The sequence below is a fragment of the Bison bison genome, unplaced genomic scaffold, assembly GCF_000754665.1.
Source record: "Bison bison bison isolate TAMUID 2011002044 unplaced genomic scaffold, Bison_UMD1.0 scf7180017863888, whole genome shotgun sequence".
NCBI classification, from domain to species: Eukaryota; Metazoa; Chordata; class Mammalia; order Artiodactyla; family Bovidae; genus Bison; species Bison bison.
The window spans coordinates 975,134-1,001,797 of NW_011494460.1; the positions used below are offsets into that span (position 1 = coordinate 975,134).

At 39.0% G+C, this 26,664-nt stretch overlaps 1 protein-coding gene across 1 annotated transcript in view; it reads right to left on the reverse strand.

Annotated features, from left to right (window-relative positions):
• Nucleotides 1-22,631, reverse strand: part of KLHL8 (kelch-like family member 8) — a 53,851-nt gene extending 31,220 nt beyond the window's left edge. The window contains exon 1 of the mRNA XM_010833780.1: nucleotides 22,458-22,631. The gene's annotated coding sequence lies outside the window, so the exon portion shown is untranslated. The remainder of the gene's footprint in view (nucleotides 1-22,457) is intronic.
• Nucleotides 22,632-26,664: the final 4,033 nt, after the last annotated feature.

Here is a 26,664-nt window from a genome sequence, read left to right on the forward strand (position 1 = left end):
ACTGTTTCCCCATCTATTTGCCATGAAGTGATGGGACCGGATGCCATGATCTTCGTTTTCTGAATGTTGAGCTTTAAGCCAACTTTTTCACTCTCCACTTTCATCAAGAGGCTTTTTAGTTCCTCTTCACTTTTTGCCATAAGTGTGGTGTCATCTGCATATCTGAGGTCATTGATATTTCTCCTGGCAATCTTGATTCCGGCTTGTGTTTCTTCCAGTCCAGCGTTTCTCATGATGTACTCTGCATATAAGTTAAATAAACAGGGTGACAATATACAGCCTTGACGTACTCCTTTTCCTATTTGGAACCAGTCTGTTGTTCCAGTGTCCATTCTAACTGTTGCTTCCTGACCTGCATACAAATTTCTCAAGAGGCACGTATTAATGACAAGTCATGAAGATATATGGAACTAAAGCTAAGAAATGGAGAAATAGTCCTACAGTTAATAGTTGAAGATTTCAATAGACTTAACATAATAAACCAATGAGATCTAACAGACATATTCAGAACTCAACATATACTCTACTCAACAACAGCAGAATACACATTTTTCTTGAGTGCAAGCACATGGGACATTTTCCAGAAGAGACCACATGTTAGGCCATAAATTGAGACTCAATAGATTTTAAAAGATAGGTATCACACCAAGTATCTTCTCTAATCACTTCACAATGAATTTAGAAATCAGTAACAGAAAAATGAAAAATTTATGAAATTGTGGAAATTAACATAATTGTAAACTGATGGATCAAAGACGAAATCACAGGAAAATTAGAAAATACTTAGAGACAAATGAAAACGAAAACAACATGCTAAACTCATGAGATGCAGCAAAAGTAGCACTCAAGGGGAAATTTACAGTTTTAAAACACTTGGGGGAAAAAAAAGACATCTCAAATCAACAACCTAATTTTAAAACTTCAGGAACTAGAAAAAGAGTAATAAACTAAACCCAAACCTAGCAGAAGGAAGGAAATAATGAAGATTAGAGCAAAGAGAAATGAAATAGAGAACAGAAAAACAACAGAGGAAAACTGATCAAACTAAAAGCTGGCTCTCCGAAAAGATAAACAAAATTGACAAAACTTCAGCTAGATAGACTAAGAAAAAAGAGAAGGCTCAAATCACTATATCCAGAAATTAAAATGGGGACATTACTACTGATTCTAAAGAATCAAAAAACACTGTAAGAGAAAATTATGAACTGTACAACTTGGATAACCTAGATGAAAAGGACAAGTCCCTAGAAACACAAAACCTATCAACACTAAATTACAAAGAAATAGAAAATCTGTTTTCTATTTCTATAACTATGGCCTATAACTAGTAAGGAGGCTGATCAGTAATCAAAATCTCCCAACAAATAAAAGCCCTGGACCTTATGACTTCACCAGTACATTTTACCAAACATTTAAAGAAGAACTAATACCTTCCTTTTCAAACTTTTCCAAAAAATTGACGAGGAAGAAACACTTCCCCATTTGTTCCACGAGGCTAGCATTACCCTGAAACCAAAGCCCACAAGTGTTGGCAAAGATCAACAGAAAACTGAAACCCTTGTGTACGGTTGGTGGAAGTGTAAAATGGTACCGCCACTGTGGAAAACAGTGTGGTAGTTCCTCAAAAAATCTAAAATAGAACTACTGGATCATGCAGCAATTCCACTTCTGGACATACATCCAAAGGAACACAAAATCCTAGGCATAGGTCCCTGTGCTATACAGTATGTCTTGCTGGTTATCTATTTTATATATATATATATATATGTTATCCCAGCCTGCTAATTTATCCCTCCCTAGTCCTTTCCCTTTTGTGAGTCTGAAAGCAAGGTCTTAAAGAGATATTTACAACCCATGTTCAGAGCAGCACTATTCACTATAGCAGTCTAAGTGTCCACAAACAAATAAATGGATAAGCAAAATGTGGTATAAATATATTATTCTGCTACAATGTGGATGAACGTTTAAGAACATTAAAGATAAGTGAGATAAGTCAAATAAAAGACTGTATGATTCAGTTTATGTGAGATACAAATAGTGAAATCATAAAGACAGAAAGTATAATGACTATTGCCAAGGGCTGTGGGGAGAGGAGAATGGGGACTTATTTAGTGGGTACAGAGTTTCAGTTTTATAAGATGAAAAGAGTTACAGGGATGGATGGTAGTGGAGATGGCCTAACAATGTGAATGTATTTAATACCACTGAAACATACGCTTAAAAACAGTATTATGCTATGTGTATTTTACCACAATAAAAAAAATCTAGGGGTTTCCCTGGTGGCTCAGTGGTAAAGTATCCACCGGCCAATGATGCAGACATGGGTTGGATCCCTGATCCACAAAGATCCCACATGCCACGGAGCAACTAGGTCTGTGCACCACGACCACTGAGCCTGTGCTCTCAAGCCTGGGAGCGGCAACTACTGAGAACACACGCCTGAAGCCTGTTCTCCCCACAAGGGAAGCCTCCTCAATGAGAAGCCCACACATCACAACTAGAGAGTGGCCCCTGCTCACCACATTGGAGAAAAGCCAGCACAGCAACAAAAACCCAGCACAGCCATAAATAAATAAATTTAAAAAATGATTTAAAATATCTAATTTGAGAACAATTCAAGAGCACATTACTTTTAAGACATGGAATGCACTACCTCCAAAAACAGAAGCTATAAACTGGAAAATTTAAAGACTTTATCCAGTGACGCAAAGCAAAAATAGAGGGTATTTTGACTGAAACAGGCTTATGCTACATTTTGAAGTCAGCTCATGGTTCCACCATTTACCAAATGAATAACCTTGGGCAAATGACAACCCGCTAAAACTTTAGTTATCTCATCTGTGAAACAGAGAAGCCACTTATCTTAAAGAAATATTCTGAGGATTAGAGATACAGTGCTGCTAAACACAGACACTTGCATTATAAAATCTCATTTATTTTCATATCAAATTTACTATATTTATATAAAGTCAAATTTACTTATTATCAAAGCATATTTGATGAGTATTCACACCATGAACAGTTCTATGCTACATTCTACTTTAGTGATAGTAACAAAGAGATTTTAAGTTAAAATGTGTGATTATGTACTTACTGGCTATGTGTGAGGTTTTTTTTTGAGGGCCCTGCTAACCTTATTCATCTGTAAACAGGTATATCTATCTACTTCATAAGACTATTCTAAAAATTAAATCAAATGCAATAATGGATTTACAAGCACTTATGAAATTATAAACCATGTTGCAAATACTGGTATTATTAGCATGGAAGCTTCACTTATGTTGTTTCTGAAAACAATAAATACCTTAACTAGTCTTTTCCTATATTAGCCTCTTTATTATTAATTGCATCAACAACTGTTTCTAGCTTTTGACAGGGACCAAAATGTCCAATGTAAGATTACAGATTATAGTTATTAATATCTTCTTAAAGTTACTGTGGTGGACACAGAACAGTGACCCCCCCCATGAGTCATGCTTTCATATAATCCTGAGGATAAGACCCACCTGTGACTTGCTTCTAACCAACAGAACATGGAAAGGTGATGAAGTGTCACTCGCTTGATTATGTTGCATTATATAAGATTGAACAGACTGAAGTGAGAGGGTCACCTGCAAGCCTTTAAGGAGCCAAGTGCCATGGATAGAGAGCCCTGCAGCAAGAAACTACAGGCAATCCCCAGGATCGGAGGGAGTTCTCCACCTGTCAGTAAAACATTAGGGTCCTCAGTCACACTGCTGCAAAGAAATTATCCCAACTTTCTAAATGAATTTGGAAGTAGACTGTTTCACAGTTAAGCCTCCACATGATAACACAGGTCAGCACCCTCACTGCAGCCTTGTGAAATCCTAAGCAGAGGACCCAGATGAGTTGTATCCAGATTCCTCACTCCCAGAAACCATAAGATAATAGTTAACGTAATTTTTACTGCAGTATAGTTGCTTTACAATGTTGTGTTAGTTTCTATTATAAAGCAAAATGAAACAGCTATAAATATACATATAGATCCCCTCTTTTTGGATTTCTTTCCCATTTAGGTCACCATAGAGCACTGAGTAGTTCTCTGTGCTATACGGCAGGTTCCCCTTAGTTATGTGTTTCATACACAGTAGTGTATATATGTCGATCCCAATCTCCCAATTCATCCCACCCTCTTCCACCTTCCCCCTTGGTATCTAAAGTAGTCATATGCTCATGAAAAAAATAAACTGTGTTTGTCAGAGGCGGAGGGGTGGGGAAAAAGAAGAGTTATTGTTCAATAGATATACGTATTTCTGTTTTGCAAGATGGAAAGTTCCAGAAATGTGTTGCACAACAATGTGTACATAGTGTTTTAAGACTAATGTCAGTCAGTCAGTTCAGTTGCTCAGTCGTGTCCGACTCTTTGTGACCCCATAAACGCCAGGCCTCCCTGTCCATCACCACCAACTCCCAGAGTTCACCCAAACTCATGTCCATTGAGTCGGTGATGCCATCCAGCCATCTCATCCTCTGTCGTCCCCTCTTCCTTCTGCCCTCAGTCTTTCCCAGCATCAGGGTCTTTTCAAATGAGTCAGCTCTTCACATCAGGTGGCCAAAGTATTGGAGTTTCAGCTTAAACATCAGTCCGTCCAATGAACACCCAAGACTGAGCTCCTTTAGGATGGACTGGTTGGATCTCCATCTACAGTACAAGGGGCTCTCAAGAGTCTTCTCCAACACCACAGTTCAAAAGCATCAATTCTTTGGTGCTCAGCTTTCTTTATAGTCCAACTCTCGCATCCATACATGACCACAGAAAAACCATAGCCTTGACTATACGTACCTTTTTTTTTTATACGTACCTTTGTTGGCAAAGTAATGTCTCTGCTTTTTAATATGCTGTCTAGGTTGGTCATAACTTTTCTTCCAAGGAGTAAGCATCTTTTAATTTCATGGCTGCAATCACCATCTGCAGTGATTTTGGAGCCCAGAAAAATAAAGACTGCCACTGTTTTCCCATCTATTTGCCATGAAGTGATGGGACCAGATGCCATGATCTTCGTTTTCTGAATGTTGAGCTTTAAGCCAACTTTTTCATTCTCCTCTTTCACTTTCAACAAGAGGCTTTTAGTTCCTCTTCACTTTCTGCCATAAGGGTGGTGTCATCTCCATATCTGAGGTTATTGATATTTCTCCCGGCAATCTTGATTCCGGCTTGTACTTCTTCCAGTCCAGCGTTTCTCATGATGTACTCTGCACAGAAGTTAAATAAGCAGGGTGACAATATATAGCCTTGACGTACTCCTTTTCCTATTTGGAACCAGTCTGCTGTTCCATGTCCAGTTCTAACTGTTGCTTCGTGACCTGCTTATAGGTTTCTCAAGAGGCAGGTCAGGTGGTCTGGTATTCCCATCTCTTGAAGAATTTTCCACATTTGATTGTGATCCACACAGACTAATGTACTGTACACTTAAAAATGGTTTAGATGGGCAGTTTTATGTTGTGTCACTACATACTGACAAAAGGGTCAATTCCCTAAGGATATAATAATTTTAAGTGGTAGAGTCAGGACTCAAACCTAGCCAGCAGGACACTTTCCAAATGTCTGTGCTGTTAATCCCTGCATTATGATTCAGAGCATACCGCAAGTGAAAGAGAATCACAGAACAAAAAAATACATGAAAAGTCAAATTCTCTACCCTCTCCCCTCTAAAATCAGCTATTTTTTCTAATTCCTCTGCTTTTGCAAGTGGCAATGCCATTTTTTCAGCTGCCCTCATTCAAAAACCTGAGCCATATCTGACTGCTTTTCTGATTTACATAACCTATTAATTTCAATTCCCCTGATTTCTACTTGGGAAAAATCTCTCCCCCATTTGTCTTTCTTCCTACTCTCCCTAAACTCTCCTCTCTTTCACTGCACTCTAATTCAGACTCCTGCATCTTTCATTAACCAGTCACTATGCCTCTCCATCCCAACCCGAAACATCTACGTAGGACCACCAGACTTATGTGGCTGTGTCACTTCCAAGCTGCTTAATGTTATGCATTTCAGCAGCTTATCCAGGCGTTCAAGGCTCTTCTTGCTCTGACTCCAGCCTACCTTCCAATCTTTTCCTCCACTAATTTTTGACATAAAATAGGAAAAAGAAGGGGAAACACTACTTACTAAACCACCGAGTGTCACGTATTTTCCCAGAAATCTTACAGATACAGCTGTCCTTCAGTATCCACAGAGGAGTAGTTCAAGAACCTCCCTCAGATACTAAAACCAGATGATGCTCAACTGTCTTATACAAAATGGTAGAATACAGTTGGCCCTCCGTTTACACAGAATCCACAGACACAGAGGGCTGACTATACTCTCATTTAAGCATCACGAAGTGGCACTAGTGGTAAAGAACCAACCTACCAATGCAGGAGACACTGAGCTTGATCCCTGGGTCAGGAGGATCTCCTGGAGGAGGGCATGGTAACCCACTCCAGTATTCTTGGCTGGAGAATTCCATGGACAAAGGAGCCTGGCGGGTGGCAGTCCATAGCGTCGCAGAGTTGGACACAAACTGAAGCGACTTAGCACGCACATCCACAACACTACAGATGGCCTAAACATCCCTAACTTGCCCTGTCACACAGGTAGAAAATTGTGGAAGCTAGGGTTTCAGTTCAGTTCTGATTCAGTTCATTCTTCTACTATTTCACAGATGTCATTATTCCACTTTCCTCAAGTATACGCACAAGCCCTCAAAGATTCTCCGCATGCAGAAGGATGTGAAGGCCTAGTTTATTAAGTAATGTTTCTTCCACGACGTCTCTAATTCTCCCAATAAGACGTGATCTCCCTTCTATGAACATAGACTGTACTTCTCTAGTTTGTTCACTGTCCTCTTGTGTTTTAGACTTATCTACCTAACAGTGTGAACTGAGATTTTGTCTCAAAGACACCCATTTATCTTACCCACATGAGCTTGCATCATATGTGACTGAATTAACCTGATTCTTGTGGGCTGGGTGTTTTTTCCCCCAAATTTAAAAAAACCGAGTCAGTTCTCCATTACTGGTTAGCCTCATGAGTCTTCTTTCATCTAGAACTTTTGTCATACTGTATTTCATGTCCTAAGTGGGTACTGTGACTGTAGGGATCATTACTATCTCATTTAAACTTCACTAGGTTTAAATATACTCAATTTAAAACTATCACACATTTTCCCCCTTATATCAAACTACTCTAGCTCTGTCTAGTAGAAAGTTTTATTATGGTCATAAAATAATTTCCCTTGTCAGAGGACTGCTCTATCAAAAGGGTATTAGCAAATACTCATTTTCATAAAATTGCTTTTATATTTGATGTTAGATTTGGGCAAGAGACAAGAGCTCAAAAACTTTCATACCAAATTATTTTAAAATGGTCTTTTTAGGGACTTCCTTGGAGGTCCAATGGTTAAGACTCCATGCTCCCAATGCAGGGGGTGAAGGTTCGATCCCTGGCTGAAGAACCAAGATCCCACAAGACCTCTGGTGTAGCCAAAAAAAAAAAAAAAAATTTTTTTAATGGTGTATTTAAATAATTCAGTGTCTTGAATTTTTAAAAAATTTTGTTATATATAATAGAACAGGAAGCCAGGAACAGGAAAAGAATATTTACTGTAAAACACTTCACTCTATAAGTCTCATCAGTCAGCTAAGTTCTTTAAAGAACACAAATTTGTAATGAGTTAAAGTGTAACTCCACCTAAACTCTAACCCAGAATTATTTTTAATGTACCTAAGATTCTCTTAGAAAGAAAAAAAAGATACTCCTTCCCCAAATATTTGTTGTTCAGTCGCTAAGTCGTGTCCGACTCTGTGACCCCATGGACTGTAGCACCCAAGGCTTCAGTGTCCTTCACTATCTCCCAGAGTTTACTCAAATTCATGTCCACTGAGTCGGTGATGTAAGAGTTTATAAACACAACAGAAAAAAAGAGGGATGGTCCACCGAGTCTTTTTCTATCACACTCTGGTACATTATGGGGCTTCCCAGGTAGCACTAGTGGTAAAGAACCCGCCTGCCAATGCAGGAGACGTAAGAGACTTGGGTTCAATCTCCTGGGCTGGGAAGATCCCCTGGAGGAGGCCATGGCAACCCACTCCAGTATTCTTGTCTGGAGAATCCCATGGAGAGAGGAGACTGGCAGGCTATGGTTCATAGGGTGGCAAAGAGTCAGATATGACTGAAGTGACTTAGCACTGGTACCTTATGGCACTAAAACAGGTAGGAAGTTAAGATCATTTTTTTGTTCCTCTAAGTGCCAATAAAGTCATATCAACCAACAGCTGAAGACTAAAGTACTTCAAAAAGAAGAACATAGGTTTTACTGATTCACTGCAGAAAATACCTAACAAAAATGTGGTTTTTTTTACATGTAAACACAACAACTTGCAATAATCAGAGAAAAGAGGACTTACAGCAAAAGCATAAAGGTACAACTGTGATAAGTCGGTCCACTTTATACTGGTTTTCAAACTTCTTTGCATTTATACTAGTAGAAAGAATTCTAAATGGCACTCTGAGGACTTCTCTGGTAGTCCAGTGGTTAAGAATCTGCCTTCCAATGCAGGGTACACAGGTTTGACCCCTGGTCTGGGAACTAAGATCCCACATGCCACAGGGCTACTAATACTAAGCCCGCGTATCAACAACTGAGCCTGTGCACTCTAGAGCCTGTGCTCCATGACAAGAGAAGCACTTGGACTGAAAGCACCTCTAAAGACAACTCAGAGCTATACAGTTACTGATGCAGTACCTACTACAGGCAGCAACAGTGCTAGGAGACTCAAGCTTCCTTAAAAGAAGTTTGGTTTGTACTCTTTACAATTCAGTTAGATGAAGACTTTAAATGATAGAAAGTATTTTATTTTACAGTGGTTTCTGATTAATTTCAGAGCCACATCTTAAAGTTGACAGAGAATGTGTATTTATCAAAATTAACTTGTGTATATTTGTGAAATAAGATGGTAAACCCCACCTTATGTTGTGCAGAGAAAAACCTGACTGCATATAATTCTCTACACACTTCATGCTATCTTTCTGTCTTTGTTCAGGCTATCTTCTCATTTTGAAATGCCCTTAAAGCAACATCCATCCTTCCCAGCTGACTCTTAACTCATTTTTATAAGACTCAACTCAGGTTTATTTGCTCAAAAAGGCCCTAAAAATATCTCCCTTATTCTTAGCCTGGATTGGGTGTACTTCCTCTGTGCTCCTGTAACAAATGAATATCTTTTTCATTGTACTTATAAAGCGGATTATACCATCAGATCAGATCAGATCAGTCGCTCAGTCGTGTCCAACTCTTTGCGACCCCATGAATCGCAGCATGCCAGGCCTCCCTGTCCATCACAAACTCCCGGAGTTCACTCAGACTCACGTCCATCGAGTCAGTGATACCATCCAGCCATCTCATCCTCTGTCGTCCCCTTCTCCTCCTGCCCCCAATCCCTCCCAGCATCAGAGTCTTTTCCAATGAGTTAACTCTTTGCATGAGGTGGCCAAAGTACTGGAGTTTCAGCTTTAGCATCATTCCTTCCAAAGAAATCCCAGGGCTGATCTCCTTCAGAATGGACTGGTTGGATCTCCTTGCAATCCAAGGGACTCTGAAGAGTCTTCTCCAACATCACAGTTCAAAAGCATCAATTCTTCGGTGCTCAACCTTCTTCACAGTCCAACTCTCACATCCATACATGACCACAGGAAAAACCAGAGCCTTGACTAGACGAACCTTTGTTGGCAAAGTAATGTCTCTGCTTTTGAATATGCTATCTAGGTTGGTCATAACTTTCCTTCCAAGGAGTAAGCGTCTTTTAATTTCATGGCTACAGTCACCATCTGCAGTGATTTAGGAGCCCAGAAAAATAAAGTCTGACACTGTTTCCACTGTTTCCCCATCTATTTCCCATGAAGTGATGGGACCAGATGCCATGATCTTCGTTTTCTGAATGTTGAGCTTTAAGCCAACTTTTTCACTCTCCACTTTCACTTTCATCCAGAGGCTTTTGAGTTCCTCTTCACTTTTTGCCGTAAGGGTGGTGTCATCTCCATATCTGAGGTTATTGATATTTCTCCCGGCAATCTTGATTCTAGTTTGTGTTTCTTCCAGTCCAGCGTTTCTCATGATGTACTCTGCATGTAAGTTAAATAAACAGGGTGACAATATACAGCCTTGACGAACTCCTTTTCCTATTTGGAACCAGTCTGTTGTTATACCATACTCAACCTTTATTCAAATTTATAATACTTGTAATAATTGCCTGATTACTATTAGTATTTCCAGTAACACTGAGTCCGCAAAACATAGGCAATTTCTACTCACTTCTACTAGGCCCATGTTGAGCACAGCATACAGTTAGCAGAGGTACTAAAAATACTTTCCAAACAAACAGAATAGTTATGAACCCTGGAGACTCTTTTTCTATTATCTAAATCAACATATAATTAAATTACTTTAACCCTGAATTCTGGATGTATTATTTTAACCATAATCACAAAGGATGTCACTTAGCAAAGACATTTTTCAATTATTTCATTACAAAGATTAATATGTTAAATTCATTTTTTAACTTTTAAGTCAGAAAAAATTAAGCTACACTCATTATTTCCTCTTTTTTTTTTTTTTAAACAAAAGCAAATAGCAGAGATTTAAAAAATTTTAATTTCATTTATTTATGGGTGCCCTGGGTCTTTGTTGCTGTGCATGGGCTTTCTCTAGCTGCAAGAAGCGGGAGCTACTCTCTAGTTGCTGTGCACCAAGATTTTAAATTTTGAATCAGATGATCCAGAAGAAAATATATTGTGCCAATAATTAAAGGAGAATCTGCTTCTTTGACAAACTGAATTGACAAGCTTCAGTAGTTCCTACTCATTAAAGATACAAATAACTTCTAAGAATTTACTACTATGACTTACAAAAAAACGTTTTTCTTAGCATATATTAGAGACAATTGTTATTTGTTATGTCTGCTTGTTAAACACTACTGTCATTTTCAGGATCCCTAAACAACATTTTCACTATACTGAATATTTTGTAAGATGTTTCTATTTTAGGGTCTGTTTTATTAAAAAGGCATTCTACTCCAGTTCCACTACCCATAATCATTGCCTGTTTGATTTAGACCACTGCATTTATTACAATCATAATAGTTTAAAAGTCTAGTATAAAATAACTTGCTTTAAAAAGGACTTGAATTTTATCTAATTCGTGAACTACATTTGTGAACTCTTAAAGAGTCTCTATTATTATTTTTACTTAAGAATGTCAGAAAAGTCACAGGGTTGTACTCAAATAACAAATGATAATTATCTGAATAAAAACGAAGTCTACTAAAAAATTAATTCACCAATAATTTGTTTCCAAGTGTCCAAAATTGGGATACTTCCCATTCAATATATGAAACAAAACACAAAGCTAAGTAAGAATTATTATATACTCCAGTGAGAGCCCTGCTGGTCAAGCACACTCTCTCTGAGTAGAGCACACCGCTAATCTCAGCTTGGAAGGGAGTGTGGTGCTTAGTGGCTGGTGAGCTTTCAGAGGCTTGCAAAATCTTATTCACTACGTTGTTACTGATTCATTAAACAGACTTAAAACCAGCGCTAAAGAACTGTCATTTATTAAGTAAGCCAATTTCAAACTGGTTCTGATGACTAATTGTTACCATGGCTATATGAGAATCAGTCTTCTCTTAGGAGTTTGGGAACTCCTTTTGTCTTAACAAGATAAACACATAAGCCAACACACACACACACATATATACTAAAGGATATGATATATACTGGTCATGTGGTTTTATAACATTTCACAAAAAAACCCAAACACTGTCAGTGTTAAGGATAAATACCATTCGCCTTATATTTAATCATTCAGTCAGTCATCAGATGTTATATTGCAGGTTCTGGAAATTCACAGGTGAACACGCAAAGCAACAAAAAAGGGCATTAGAGCAGTGCTATTCAAAGTGGGTCTGGTCCGTATTTTTTTTTAAACACACTTCAACGAGGTAGGTACAAAAATCAAGTGCCTAGAAACTCTTAGAACAAAGTTGTATTTGACAATAATTGTATGTCTGTTGAATTTCATAAAAATTGAAGTTTGCATTTTGTGTATCTTTTTAAATTTCACTTTTCTAGTCATTCATTTCTGTTGTCTTTACCAAGGTACTGATTCACAAACTAGTTTTCACTATAGTGTCTGAAGAAAATTATTTAAAGGGGCTCAAGAAAAGCAGTCAGAATAGGTGAGGTTGAATTACATTTTGCTACCAAGATACATGCAAAAATAACATGCATTACACACCAAGAAGTACTTGCTCCAAAATTAGAAGGATGGTGCTGGTGGCCTAAAAGAAAACCCCTCAGCAGATGATACAGCACGCTAACGGAAGGTTGCATCATCCATGTTGTAGATGGACTAGGAGGTTGTAATGTATGGAAAAAACAAGACTTCTTAAAATGCTGCAAGAGCCAGACCCTAAATATGAAGAAATTCAGGAATACCTTATCCGGTCTATCTCTTATATTTTCCTTAAAAAAAAAAAAAAAGCACGCCTGCTAAGTCACTTCAGTCGTGTCTGACTCTTTGCGACCCTGTGGACTATAGCCCCCCGGGCTCCTCTGTCCATAGGATTCTCCAGGCAAGAATACTGGAGTGGGTTGCCATGCCCTCCTCCAGAAGGAAAAAAAAATTTATGCACAAGCATAATCTAATTTTTTAAGTTATCTAAAATAAGTCCCCCGCTCCCCCCAAAAAAGATGAATAAGACGTAATTCCTACTATTAAGGAGCTTGAGTCATCCCTTTGGGACACAAACAAGTGGTCACAATACTGCGGTTAAGGCAATAGTAGGGAGATACACTGGGTAACATGGGAGAATCTAAACTAGCCTTGGTGATCAAGAAGGCTCCCCATTAAAAATGCAATAGCTTATATGTACTCAAAGCTCCCATTCCACTTATCCAACTATAATCTAGTTTCATAACTAGGTTATAACTCTACTCCCTAACTTTTCCTCATACTGTTGGCCTTGCTTCTCTAGCCACAGCACTTCACTCACAGGCCCCATCATCTCACAGCCTCCCCACAGCCTCTTCTCTCACATCCTTGTTACTGCTGCAAGTTATCATCCCCAAATTCAAATCTGATCACATCACCTCAGTGCTTAAAAATGCCCACGGATAAAGTACTAGTAAGCAGAAAAAACTAGGTACAAATTATACGATCTTTTTAAAAATGTATATGTGATATGCTTCTAACTTGAACTGCTGTTTTCAAACCAATTAATGAATAAATTCTACAGCCTCTTTTTTTTGGTTACAGAGAAATTTATGGAGTAAAATAAGAAAATGTAAGTTTAAAACTAGCCACAGACCTTTAAGGCATGGGCCATACAAAGTATATTCCCAAAGCTCTTCAAATTCTAAGAAAAATGACCAAATATTTCCTCTTACTATAGCTAGCATGTCTGTTTTAACTAGGTTAAATATTCTTATATATAATAATATTTCAGAGTACTTTACAGTTCCTCATATAACGATCATATGATACACTTGTTGATTTTATAAGGCTTAAGAAGTAGCATGGTATAGGGGAAAAAACAGTGAGGGAGGTATTAGGGGAACTGGATTTTAACTAGCTGCATTACTGGGAAGTTACCTAATCTCTCACGTCTCAGTTTCTTCATTTATAAAAGAACAGTGTTGGTCTAGGTCAGGGGTCAGCATCTTTTCCTATAAAGGGCCAGACAGTAAATATTTCAGGCTTTATGCACCATCCAGACTCTGTCACAACTACTCAACCATGCCAGTGCAGTAGGAAAGCACCCACAGATAAATACATAAAGTAATGAGAGTAGCTGTGTTCCAATAAAACTTTACAAAACCAGCAGCAAGCTAGGCTTGGCCTAAGAGACCACAGATTTGGGTAATCACTGTTTACAGCTGTCCCCTAGTATCCTGGGGCATTAGTTCCAGGACACAGCCCTTCATACCAAAATCAAGGATGCTTAAGTCCCTTACATAAATGGCATGCATGGTATTTGCATATAACCTTGTACAACCTCCTCTCATTTACTTTAAATCCTCTCTGGGGTTGCAAACAGTCAAACATATCTTAGCAACTGAACAATAAACAACAATACCATGTAAATGCTATGTAAATAAGTCACCAGTGTGCAGGTAATTCAAGTTTTGCTTTTTGGAATTTTCTGGAATTTTTTTTTCCCTGAATGTTTTCATCCGCGTTTCCTCGAATTTACATATATGGAATCTGCGGATACAGAGAGCCTGTGTACTTCTAGTTCTAAACTATGCAAGTACTTTTTTTCTATTTAAAACTAACTTGTTGCCTTTTTTTTTTAGAGAAAACTATAGTTGTATTTAACACAAGGCACAAAAACTAGCAGTTAATAGCAGACTTAAGAGCCAGTTTTCAGAGTCCCATTAGCTGTATAACCTTAGGCAAGTTACTTAAAACCACTCTGAGCGTACTGTTAAGACTACTGTGAAGAATAAATGAAGTAATATATGTAATGTATTAATTCTTAGCCCTGTATCTAGTTCACAGTAAGCATTCAATAAACTGACACTATTACTTTTATAAATTATGTGATCCTCAGTCCTCGGTGAGGAACACAATCCTCCAATCAACATTTTTTCCAGCAAAGAAATACAATATGCTATATAGTGATCTACATTCAGATGCATTTTGCACTATAGCAAAAGATGAGAACTGGTTATATTGCTCTAAGCCTTTCTTTAAAAAAAAAAAAAAAAACTATCGATACAACCAGTAGTCCCCAACCATTTTTGGCACCAGGAACCAGTTTCATGGAAGACAATTTTTTCCATGAACTGGAAACAGGGTGGTTTCAGGATGACTCAAGTGCATTACATTTATTGTACACTTTAATTTAATTCTGGCACTGATCGGACAGCAGGTACTGGTCTGAGGCCTGGAGGTTGGGGACCCCTGGATACAACAATCAGCATTAGCTGAGTACTTACTATCTACTTTGCATGTATGACTATGACTCTGGTTAGGTTACATAATCTTTTATTAGCCTCAGTTTCTTCACCTGTAAAAATGAGGAAAGCAGCAATACAAACTTCTTAAGATTGTTACAAGGACTAAATGAGTTAATAAACTGTCTGGCACATAAGCTATATAAGCAAGTGCTATTATTTGAGTTAAGATATTTCACATTTATTCAATCCTCAGGATAATTCAAAGCAGTATTATTACTATATTTATAGCTGTTGCTAATAAGGCTCAGAGACGTTAAGAAACCTACCCAAGGTCACACAGCGTATTAAGTGGCAATGCCTAGGTCTCAACACAGGCATGCATGACTGTACAGCCAAAACTCTTAACAGGAGGCTGAAGACAGCATTAATTCTGTCTTTGTACATCTTGCATGGTATGTTTAGATTATGGAACCACAATATGGATATAATATTCTCCCCAGAGAGAAAATGTTTTTTAATATTTTTAAAGTTTAAGAGTAAGAAAATACACATAAAATCACTGACCTTTAGTGAATATACAATGTTGTGTTAGTTTCAGGTGAAGAGCAAAGTGACTCAGTTACATGTTTTTCTTTTTCAGATTCTTTTCCCTTATAAAAACACTGATCTTTTTAATGTGACAGTATTTCCACAGGTAAAATTTTTGCTAAAATGATTCTTTTGTTTTCCATTTCTAATTAATTAAACTCACACTTTCATTATTCAAGAAATAAGCAATCCTCTGCAACAAAATAACAAAAGATGCAGCATAGTGACAAATATATATATGTGGTACTATGCAAATGCTGATATTCACCTCTAATTGATCTTTGAGATCTATATAGACCTCTCAGATTTTATAAAAAGTGCAAGTCTAGAGAGTTGAACACAATTCTGCTACTAATTTCCCAACTATTTATTTAAAACCTTGAACTGTGAAAAAGCATTCAGATATCAAATGAAAATACCAATATCAAAGAAAAAAGAAAACTCAAAAAGACAAAAACACATTACTCCACTGAACAGATTCATTCATAAGTTGGTATACCATCACTTGATCCATCTCAGTCTTTAGACCTTGTGCTGCTACCAGTAATTGACCCAGAAACAGAAGTTGGCTTCACACTGTAAAGCCCTATAGTTCAGCAACCTATCACTAACAAAGAAAATAGGGCAGTTTGATGTAGCTTACTTCCAAACTCTATTACAAGAATGAACTCAATCTTAGAACTCTAACATACTTCTGAAATTCACAAAATGCAAATAATATCAATTTTAAATGTCATAATTAAAATCACAAATCACCATCTAATCTACATAAGCTGATTATAAATTTCATATTCTTTCCAAACTAGTAGTGCTGAACCTTAAAATGATCATCAATTAGGATTCAATAGAACTTCATACTCTGTGTTATATAAGATGAAATATCACACCAGAAATATACAATATAAATATCATCACCTAGCTTGGAAGAAAAAATACTTAATTTTCATTAGCATTTTAGTATTTTGTTGAGAAAAGAAAAAAAAAATCTAGATTTTAGGATAAACAAACCAAGTTATCTTTTAACATTTCAAAATACTATTCCAATGTGCTGGATGGTACTAGGGTGCATGTTTCGCCACGCAGTCTGCTGCCCATCAACACTAGAGGGGTGGAGGGAGGCATGGAAATTAACTCACTAACAGTAATGGATCAATCAGTGGTATGTACTCCAGGTTAAGCAGCAGTACTTTGACTGCTATCAACATACTACATCAAAAATATCAACCTCCAGTTCTAGAAGAAAAACAGGCATTCGCAGTGCTTCAAAAATTATCTGCATACACACACACACAATTCTGTTCACTTTTTCTCAAAAACACTAATTTTGAAAATAGTATGCAAAAAATCTAGTACAGAAACCTAGATAACTGAAGCTAATGGTTGTTATCTAAATGGTTCTGTTAAAAAAGGTTGTGAACTCCTTTTAAACGTATGTTGAAAGCTTTGGTTCTTCTCCCCAGGAAAAAACACAAGTACACACAGAATTCAGATTCTTGGAAGACCATTTTTGGTTCACACAGCCAAAAGTGAAAAGCTGATATTCTAAACCAGAGTTGTCTAGTTTCAGAACTGAGTTCAATACATTATTATATTCTGATGCTTCCACAAAAGCCCTTCAGACAAATAATTAAAAAAAAAAAAAACCTAATGGGTCACATTTTATATGGTTATATCTTGAATATTGACATTAGTGTAAAAAAAATGTATATTTTAAATGTTCCATTTATTCTTCCTTCACTGGTTAACACAAAAACATATTTCTCAGAAAAGTGAAGAAATGGTCAAGCTAAGGAGTTTTAGGACTGAAAAATAGGGCATTTTGTTATTCTAAGAGGCATTTATTCTCCTTCATCTCTCTAGTTCTCAATATATAAAAATAATTAACCTTTGTTGAAAATTCAAATATAAGAAACCAGTTTAAATATCCGATGTTTTAATACACAAAAGCCATTTGAAATTAATTTGGGGGCTTCCACAGTGACTCAGATGGTAAAGAGTCTGCCTGCAATGCGGGAGACTCAGGTTCGATCCCTGGGTTGGGAAGATCCTCTGGAGAAGGAAATGGCAACCCACGCCAGTATTTTTGCCCGGAGAATCCCAACATTCAAAATAGTCCCTTTAATCTTTTCAAAATGACAAACCCATTTTCAGTTCTAACTCTTTAAGAGTTCTTTTTTTTTGAAAAAGGGTCATTTGTCTAAATCCACACAATATACAACAGACACTAAGAGTGAACCTTAATGTAAAACTCTAGACTTTGGGTAATGGTATATCATTGTAGGTTCACTGACTGTAACAAATGTACCTTTTTGGTGTGGGGATTTTGATAGTGGGAAGACTGTGCATATATGGGGCAAAGCAGGGGGCATATGAGGGCAGAGGGTATATGAAATCTCTGTTCCCCTACTTAATTTGCAATAAATCTAAAATTGCTCTAAACGTAAAGTATTTTGATAAAGGGTGTGGAGTATAATATATCTTCTTCACTTTCTTTTTAAGAAATGAGGAAATAGTGTTTTTAAAAATTACCCTCAGTGGCTGTGAATTAAATTTCCTGACAGGATACAGAATGCGCAATTATTACAGAATAGATTACAAAACCATCATTCAAAAAGACACATGTACCCCAATGCTCACTGCAGCACTATTTACAACAGCCAGGACATGGAAGCAACCTAAATGTCCATCGACATATGAATGGATAAAGAAGATACATATATACAATAGAATATTACTCAGTCATAAAAAGGATCACAGTTGGGTCATCTGTAAAGATGTAGATGAACCTAGAGTCTGTCGTACAGTGTTCTCATTCTGACAACTCAGAAAGAACAATTATTGTATATTAACACATGTATGTGGAATCTAGAAAAATGATACAGATGAACTTATTAGCCGGGCAGGAATAGAGACACAGAACATAGGAAACTGACATGTGGATACACAGAGGGGAAGAGGAGGGTGGGATGAATTGAGAGAGTAGCATTATATATATATATAGAGAGAGAGAGAGAGAGAGTAGCATATAACTATATATATAGTGTGTGTGCACACACTACATGTATCAATAGCTAGTGGGAAGCTATTATACAGCACAGAAAGCTCAGCAATGATCTAGATGGATGAGAGGTCTAAGAGGGAGGAAATATATGTATACACATACCTGATTCACTTCGTTGTACAACAGAAACTAACACAACATTGTAAAGCTATTACACTCCCATTTTTTTTTAAAAAGGGGTAGTGAACTCCTTTTAAACATACATTGAAAGCTGTGGGTCTTCTCTCCAGAAAAACAGAAATATACACAGAATTCACAGAAATCTTGGAAGACCATTTATGGGTACATCCATAGACCCAGGTTAAGAACCAGAGACAAAGTAGAAATTTTCTCTTCCCTTTGACCCTCTTCCATAATTTTACCTCTAACTCACAAGAATCAACTAAACTATTCACAGACAATGAATTCTCTTGTATAGCCTTTAAAAAAAAGTTTCATAGTACTTACATAAGCAGTTTTCAACAAAAAATAAACTGACAGCATTCTGAAATACAACATGTGACTAATGATATCAATAAACGATAGTGCCTTACAGTTTCTAAAATGACTTCACCTGTTATAAAAATTAGTATTTTACCCCCTTTTACATTTAAGGAAATAGGTTCAGAAAATAACCTGCCGTGGGCACACAGCCAACAAATTAAGAGCTGGTATTCTAACCCAGAACTGTCTAGTTCCAGCTCATTATTACATTTTGATGTTTCCACAAAAGGCTTTCAGACAAAGAAAACAGATCAAAAAAAAGCCTAATGGGTCACATTTTAGTGTAGTTATATCCCGAATACTGACATCAGTTTAAAAAAAAGTATACTTTAACTATGCTGGGTCTCAACTGCAGTATGTGGTATCTTTAGAGGCAACATTGGAACTCTCAGTTGCAGCATGTGGGATCTAATTCCCTGACCAGGGATCAACCCTGGGCTCCCTGCCTTGGGAGCGCAGAGTCCTAGCCATTGGACTACCAGGGAAATCCCCAAATGTCTATTCTAAATGTTCCATCTCTTCTTCCTTCATTGGTTAACATAAAACATGTTTTTCAGAATAGTGAAGAAATGGTCAAGCTAATGAGTTTTAGGACTGAAAGACATGACATTTTGTTACTTCTATGAAGTATTTATTCCTCATCGCTTTAGTTCTTAATATATAAAAATAATTAACCTTTGTTGAAAATTCAAATATAAAAAACCAGTTTAGATATCCAATGTTTTAAAGCATAAAATTCTTGAAATTAATTTTTAGGACATTCAAAATAGTCCCTTTAATCTTTTCAAAATGACAAACCCATTTTCAGTTCTCTACAATTCTTTAGAGTTCTTGATTTTTTGAAAAAAGGTCATTTGTCTAAATCCACAGAATATTCAATAGACAGCAAGAGTGAACCTTAATGTAAACTCTGAACTTTGGGTAATGGTATATCAATGTAGGTTACTAACAAATTTACCTTTTTGCTGTAGGGATTTTGATAGAGGGGGAGACTGCTTACATGGGGCAAGGCAGGAGCATATGAGGGCAGAGAGTATATGAGAAATCTCTGTTCCTCCCACTTAAATTTGCTATGAACCTAAAATTCCTCTAAATATAAACTACTTTGATAAAGGATATGGAGTCTAATATATCTACCTCACTTTCTTAACAAGTGAGGAAACAATGTTTTTAAAAATTATCCTCAGTGGCTGTGAATTAAATTTCCTGCCAGGAGACAGAATGTGCAATTATTACAGAATATATTACCATCTTAGAAAATAATAATAATCTTATCAAATGTTAAAAGAATTAGCAGCTTTATAAAGAATCTAGAAAAATGATACTGATGATCCTATTTATAGGGCAGGAATAAAGACACAGAGAAAAGACTTGTGGACAGAGGTGGGGAAGAAGAGGGGGATGAATTAAGAACAGCACTGACATACACACTATAGTGGGAAGCTGCTTTATAGCATAGGAAACTCAGCTAAATGCTCTGTGATGACCCAGAGGAGTGGGAGGCAGGCGATATACGCATACTTACAGCTGATTTCACACTGTTGTACAGCAGAAACCAGCATAACATTGTCAAGAAATTATTGTTGTTTTTTTAGTCAGTAAGTCGTGTCAGACTCTTTTGTGACCCCAGGAAGCCCACCAGGCTCCTTTGTCCATGGGATTTCCCAGGGAAGAATACTGAAGTGGGTTGCCACTTCCTTCTCTAGGGATCTTCCCCACCCAGGGATGGAACCCACGCCTCCTGCATTGCAGGCAGATTTTTTTTTTTTTTTTTACCGATGAGACACCAGGAAGGCCCCAAAGCAATTATACTCCAATTAAAAATAAATGTTTTTAAAAAGATTTTAAAAGTATTGGCAACTTGAAATGTTAACATGAAGTTAAGCAATAGCTGAGTATGGTATCCTAAAATTTCTTTTGATATTTATTTATGTTCATACTCTCTGTATCTTAAAGGCGATATATACAGCGACTAAAGTCTGAAGTAGGTCACGGGATGAGTGACAAAAGAATGGGTGCTCGTAGGGAGGGGGAGGAAAAGCTGCAGCCAATGAAATAACCCACCGCTTAGCTGAGGTCCTCTGCTTACCCAAGACTACTCTCTGGCAGGATCAACACTGGAGGGAGACGGAGGAAAAGAATTTCCTCGGTCTATGAGAATGAAGAACACCAACAGCCCAACAATTAATTAACCTCACCGGGGTGGAGAGGGGGAGAGGGGGAATGCAAAGAAAGAAAAAGTGCAACCAGCAGATAAGACACCTGTGTCAACCTAGCTTCTTGCAAGAACATTTTCCCAAAGAATCCTCCCGAAGCAGTATAACATAAGCATAAGCTAAAATGGCCAAGCATAGTTACGCTATTAATACAGATGGAAAAGAATCCTGACAAAAAAAGTTCAATAGCCTACTTAAAGTCACCCGATCTAACATTGCCAGGTGGGAAAACATACCAAAACAAAACAAAACAAAAACCTTTTCAAACTCAGGCAATCCAAACGCTAGGACTGTCAAATCCAGTCAAGGACCAGCCCCAGGCTAGAAAGCGCGAAGGATGGAGATAAATCGCCTCTCTCAGGGAAACCAGCAGGCTAACGAAGCCCAGAAGTGCGTGAAAAGGAGGAAAGCGCAGGCATCCCGGGCTGTGAAACAACTCCACTGAGCAGAGGCGTGTTTTGAAAGAGGCTGCAGTTTCTGCTCTCAAACTCCAAGGCACTCTTCGACACCCCCCCGCCCCCCGCAGGGTCTCCACCTAAGGCGAGCTGCAAGCCCCCAGCACACGCCAGCCAGACCCCCGGGGCCATGAGTCTCGCCGGCAGGCCAGTCCCGGAGGGTTACCCTCCGGACGGACGGCCAGCACGGCCCCAGGGCCAGCATCCCGGACGGCGGCTGACCCCGATACCCGCGCCCGCCTCCCCGACCCTCGCGGGCGGCGCGTCCCTCACCGCAGGGCCCCAGTCCGCGGGCCGCCCGCCCCCACATGCCGCCCTCGCCCGGACCCCGCGAAGCACCTGCCCGCCTCTCTCTTCTTCGAAAGACCCTGAGGAACGAGCCAGGCTGAGGGAGTCGGAGACCGGGGTTCCCTTCGAGGAACGCGACTACCCCCCACCCCGCGCCTTGCCTCTGGCCACAAACGGGGGAGGGGGCGACAGAAACCGCGCAGCGGCTGAAGGGGCCCAAACCCTCCCGGCAGGGGAGTTTGGGTTCCTGCGTGCAGGACTCGGGGAGTTTCTCCGCCACAGGCGCGAGCCCAGGCGGCGCTACGATTTGGGCTCGGGGCTGAGGTGACGGAGGACTTCGCACGAGCGGACAGCACCGCACAAAGAAAAGAGGGAGTTGGGGGGGCGGGGGACGAAAGCCCGGTTACCTCAGTCCTCGGCTGGTTCCCTCCGCTCGGTTCCCCACCCCCGCCCCCGTCCCGGGCCTCGCCAAGGATGCAGCCGGGCTGCCAGGTTCCTGCAACCCCGGACGGCGCCGCACCGGCCCCGCGCGAGCACCCGACGGACACGCGCCCCTGTGCGCGGCCTCGCCGAGCCCAGCCGGCGCCCGGCGTCCTCTCGCCCGCGCCTGCGCACAGCACTCTGGGTAGTGTGGTTTCCAGTTACCTCCTGCCGGGGACCGCCCCCGCCCCGCGTGCTCTCCGAGTCCGGCTCGGGCGCGGGCGGCGGGAGTTTTCAGCCAGCTGGGGAGTGTTGTCCTTCCTGATGCTGGGGACAGCTGGCGGGGCCTGACTGGCGTCCTCAAAACACAGGTTCAGATAGGCCACCGCATGATTAACCTCCGAAGTTATCCGTTTCTTCTCTTTTGTGGCTGTACCATAAATCCCATCTCGCTCATGGTGAAGGTTCTTAGGGTTTCTGTCGTTTAAAGAAGGAAAAAAGGGTCTACTTTTGTTCCTGGCAATTTCTCCACAGGCTCTGCAAAAGAGATATATTGATACAAAACACCTGGTGTTTATATAACTACTTACCCATAGTTTGTAGGCATCCCACTCCAGTACTCTTGCTTGGAAAATCCCATGGGAGGAGGAGCCTGTTAGGCTGCAATCCATGGGGTCGCTAAGAGTTGGACACGACTGAACGACTTCACTTTCACCTTTCACTTTCATGCATTGGAGAAGGAAATGGCAACCCACTCCAATGTTCTTGCCTGGAGAATCCCAGGGACGGCGGAGCCTGGTGGGCTGCCGTCTGTGGAGTCGCACAGAGTCGGACACGACTGAAGTGACTTAGCATAGCATAGCATAGTTTGTAAGACAAAGGAAGCAGTTGATCGACCTGAGCGCTCACTGCTAAAAACCATTGCAAGTGAAAATGATGTTGAAATCAACTAATTTTTCTATAAGCGCAATGAAATGTTGGAAGGGATAGATGAGCAAGCAAAGAAAAAAAAAATTGAAGGCTAAAATCTTTTGTTAGAGCAAGCTCTAGCTTTCACAACCCTAGGAATCTATTTCAGAATAAATTCAATCCTGATACATTTATAAATATTAATACATAGGTTTCGATTGATTTAGCTAGAAAAGAGCCTTTAGAAAAAAAATTGCATCTTATGTAAAAACCCCAAGGTAACTATTTGAAATTTCAATTCTAGGGGCGAAAAAATCACTTTTCCATTTTAAAATAGCAGAAATAGAAATAAATCTTAGTACTTCAGAATATTTCTCTTCAGGACCTTATGTTTGAAATTTTAATATGAACAAACAAAAGTGGAGCAAGACCAGTTTTAGTGTGCACACGTAAAACTTGTAAAATTTGTCTGGAAGTATGATGTAATACTGTGTATTTAATAAGGTCATATTCTAATAGAATTTTTTTTATAATATGAACTTTTTAATTGCATGTTCAGTGTCCCCTAAAAAATGCTTATAGAACTGCTCTTTTTTCTCTGCTAATAGACATATAAAAAACTGCTTGTACTTACTAACTACATCATAGAAATCTACACAGTATTTCAATATGGTTTCCATTTATTTTTTCAAGAATATTTAGTGAGCACTTAGTATATGGCATACACTGAGTTAAGAACTGGGAAATAGTGAACGAAACTGAATAGTTCCTACCTTTGTGGAGACTTAAGAGCTAGTGGAAGAGACAGAACTAAACACATAATGAGAAATAAAAAGGTATACAAGGACTTCCCTGGTGGTCCAGTGGCTAAGACTCTGCATTCACAATGCAGAGCACCCAGGTTCAATTCCTGATCAGTAAACTAGATCCCATATCTTGCAACTGAAAGATTCTGCATACTACAACTAAAGCCCCCACACAGCCAAACAAATATTAAAAAAAAAAAAAGAATATGCACAGGGTTGGGCTTCCCAGGTGGCACTAGTGGTAAAGAACCAGCCTGCCAATGCAGGAGACATTTAAGAGGCCCGGGTTGGCTCCCTGGGTAGGGAAGATCCCCTGGAGGAAGGCATGACAACCCACTCCAGTATTCTTGCCTGGAGAATCCCATGGACAGAGGAGCCTGGAGGGCTATGGTCCATAGGGTCACAAAGACTCAGACACGACTAAAGCAACTTAGCACACATGCATGCACATGCAGAAGGTAGCAAGGGGAGTGGGGAGCATATAGGTATAGTAATCTACAACTTTTTGTTGGGAGAGGGGAGGTCAGGCAAAAATTCAATGAAATTTTCAAACCAAATAACAATAAACTGGGGGAAAATCCTCCACTTAAATGTGATATATCCACAACAATGCTCTCAAATAATTATTTTTTAAAATAATATCTTACTAAACAAGGTACATCTTGATGAGATTCAGAACATGGTACCCCCAAAACATAGCACCTTGACATACTGAATATCTTCAACTGAAGGAATCTGAGAAAACAGCAAAAGCAGGAAGGTCTCTCCAACCCCCAACCTTCTTCCCCCAAACTGGTCATCAAACTCCCATATATAAGGTACCCTCCCTATACCAGGAGAAAATTATAGGCATTCATATTGCCAGAGATTGAATTTAGGGCTGAGAAACCTGTATAAACATACTTAAGCTAATCCTTTTCTTCCTAGTAATTCCTTCACCATTTACTAACCCTAGGCCAAACCCCACTGTCTTGTCAATTCTTCACAAATTTATCATTTCTTTGTCTGAAAAGTGAAAGTATTAGTCCTTCAATTATGTCTGACTCTTTGAGGCCTCATGAACTGTAGCCCTCCAGGTTCCTCTGTCCATGGGATTTCCCAGGCGAAATTATTGGAGTGGGTTGCCAATTCCTTCTCCAGGGGATCTTCTAGATCCAAAGATGGAACCTGCATCTCCTGCATTGGCAGGCAGATTCTTTACCTCTGAGTCACAGGGAAGCCCTCCAATATAACATGTAAAAATTTGATAAAATTTGTATGCTTTTATCCTGTTAATCTCTCTTCATTTGCTTAATTTTCAGAGACCCTCGGAGAGTCAAGAAAAACTTTTTCCTCTGCTACAGTCTCAATGAAAAGATCACACATTTCCTGAATATGACCAAGATATCTTCTTAGCTTTTATTCATTCCTCCCTAGCTCCTTTTCAGAATTAACAGAACTACTTAATAACCTAATTAATAAGAGACTTATTCATTAGAGACTCCTTCCTTTTCTAAAATTCCATGAATTAAAACTGGAAAAGATCTGACCTCTGTTGGTTCACTGTCTGTTGTACTTTGGTTCAAATAAATTACAATGTTTTGACCTCAATTGACATTTGCATGTTAAGTCTTTATCTCTAATCTGGAATGAAAGGCTTTATAATATCCAAAAGAATTTCAAATGTGGCCTGCCAAGCGATTTTGAAAGATTAATGAAGGGGACCATTTAATTTTCATTTGCAGTGGAGGCAAAGCTTTCAGTCACTGGGCAGTTCCCTGGACAACTGTCTGACTATGAAAACTTCTTGAATATCCTGAACAAGCAAGACAACACCCTCATGTCCAGGTCAGAGTCACTGGCTTGCAGTGACCTTTCTTCCTACTCTTCCACTCCTATTAATATTTTATCACCCTTCCCTCATCCAATCTTGACCAGGGTTTCAGCTGTACTTAACAACAATCACATCCTGAATTCTGCCCCACAATGGCCTAACTTAACCTATTTTAACTACTTTATGACAGTCCTTTCATCCATTACCCTTGCCATTAATCTGACATAGGTATCTCTAAGCCTTTGCTGATCTTTTCCAGCCTCATCTCTGAGATACTTAAGTTTCCCTAATTTCTCTCTGGGCCTTTGAAATTGCTGTGCCTTCTGTCTCCCTCTTTGCCTGGTAAACTCCTGCTTGCCTTTCAGTATCAACCCAGATATTGTTTTCAGCAGGAAGCATATCCTGGTTACAGTTCCCCTCCTCTTTGTTCTGTGTTAACGCTTTCTGTATATGCTCACATTACAACCTATTTTTGCTTCTCAAATAGCTGTCTTTTCAGTGAGCATTTTAATTAGGTATCCTTTCATTTGTCTGATAACTTCCTAAATAGAAATTAGGAACATGGTACTGGGTATAAGATGGCTGATTAACAAATACTTAGGAAATAAACGGATGCATATCAACTTAGGGCAGTAAAGAAAAGTGTGGAAGTGAAACTTGCTCAGT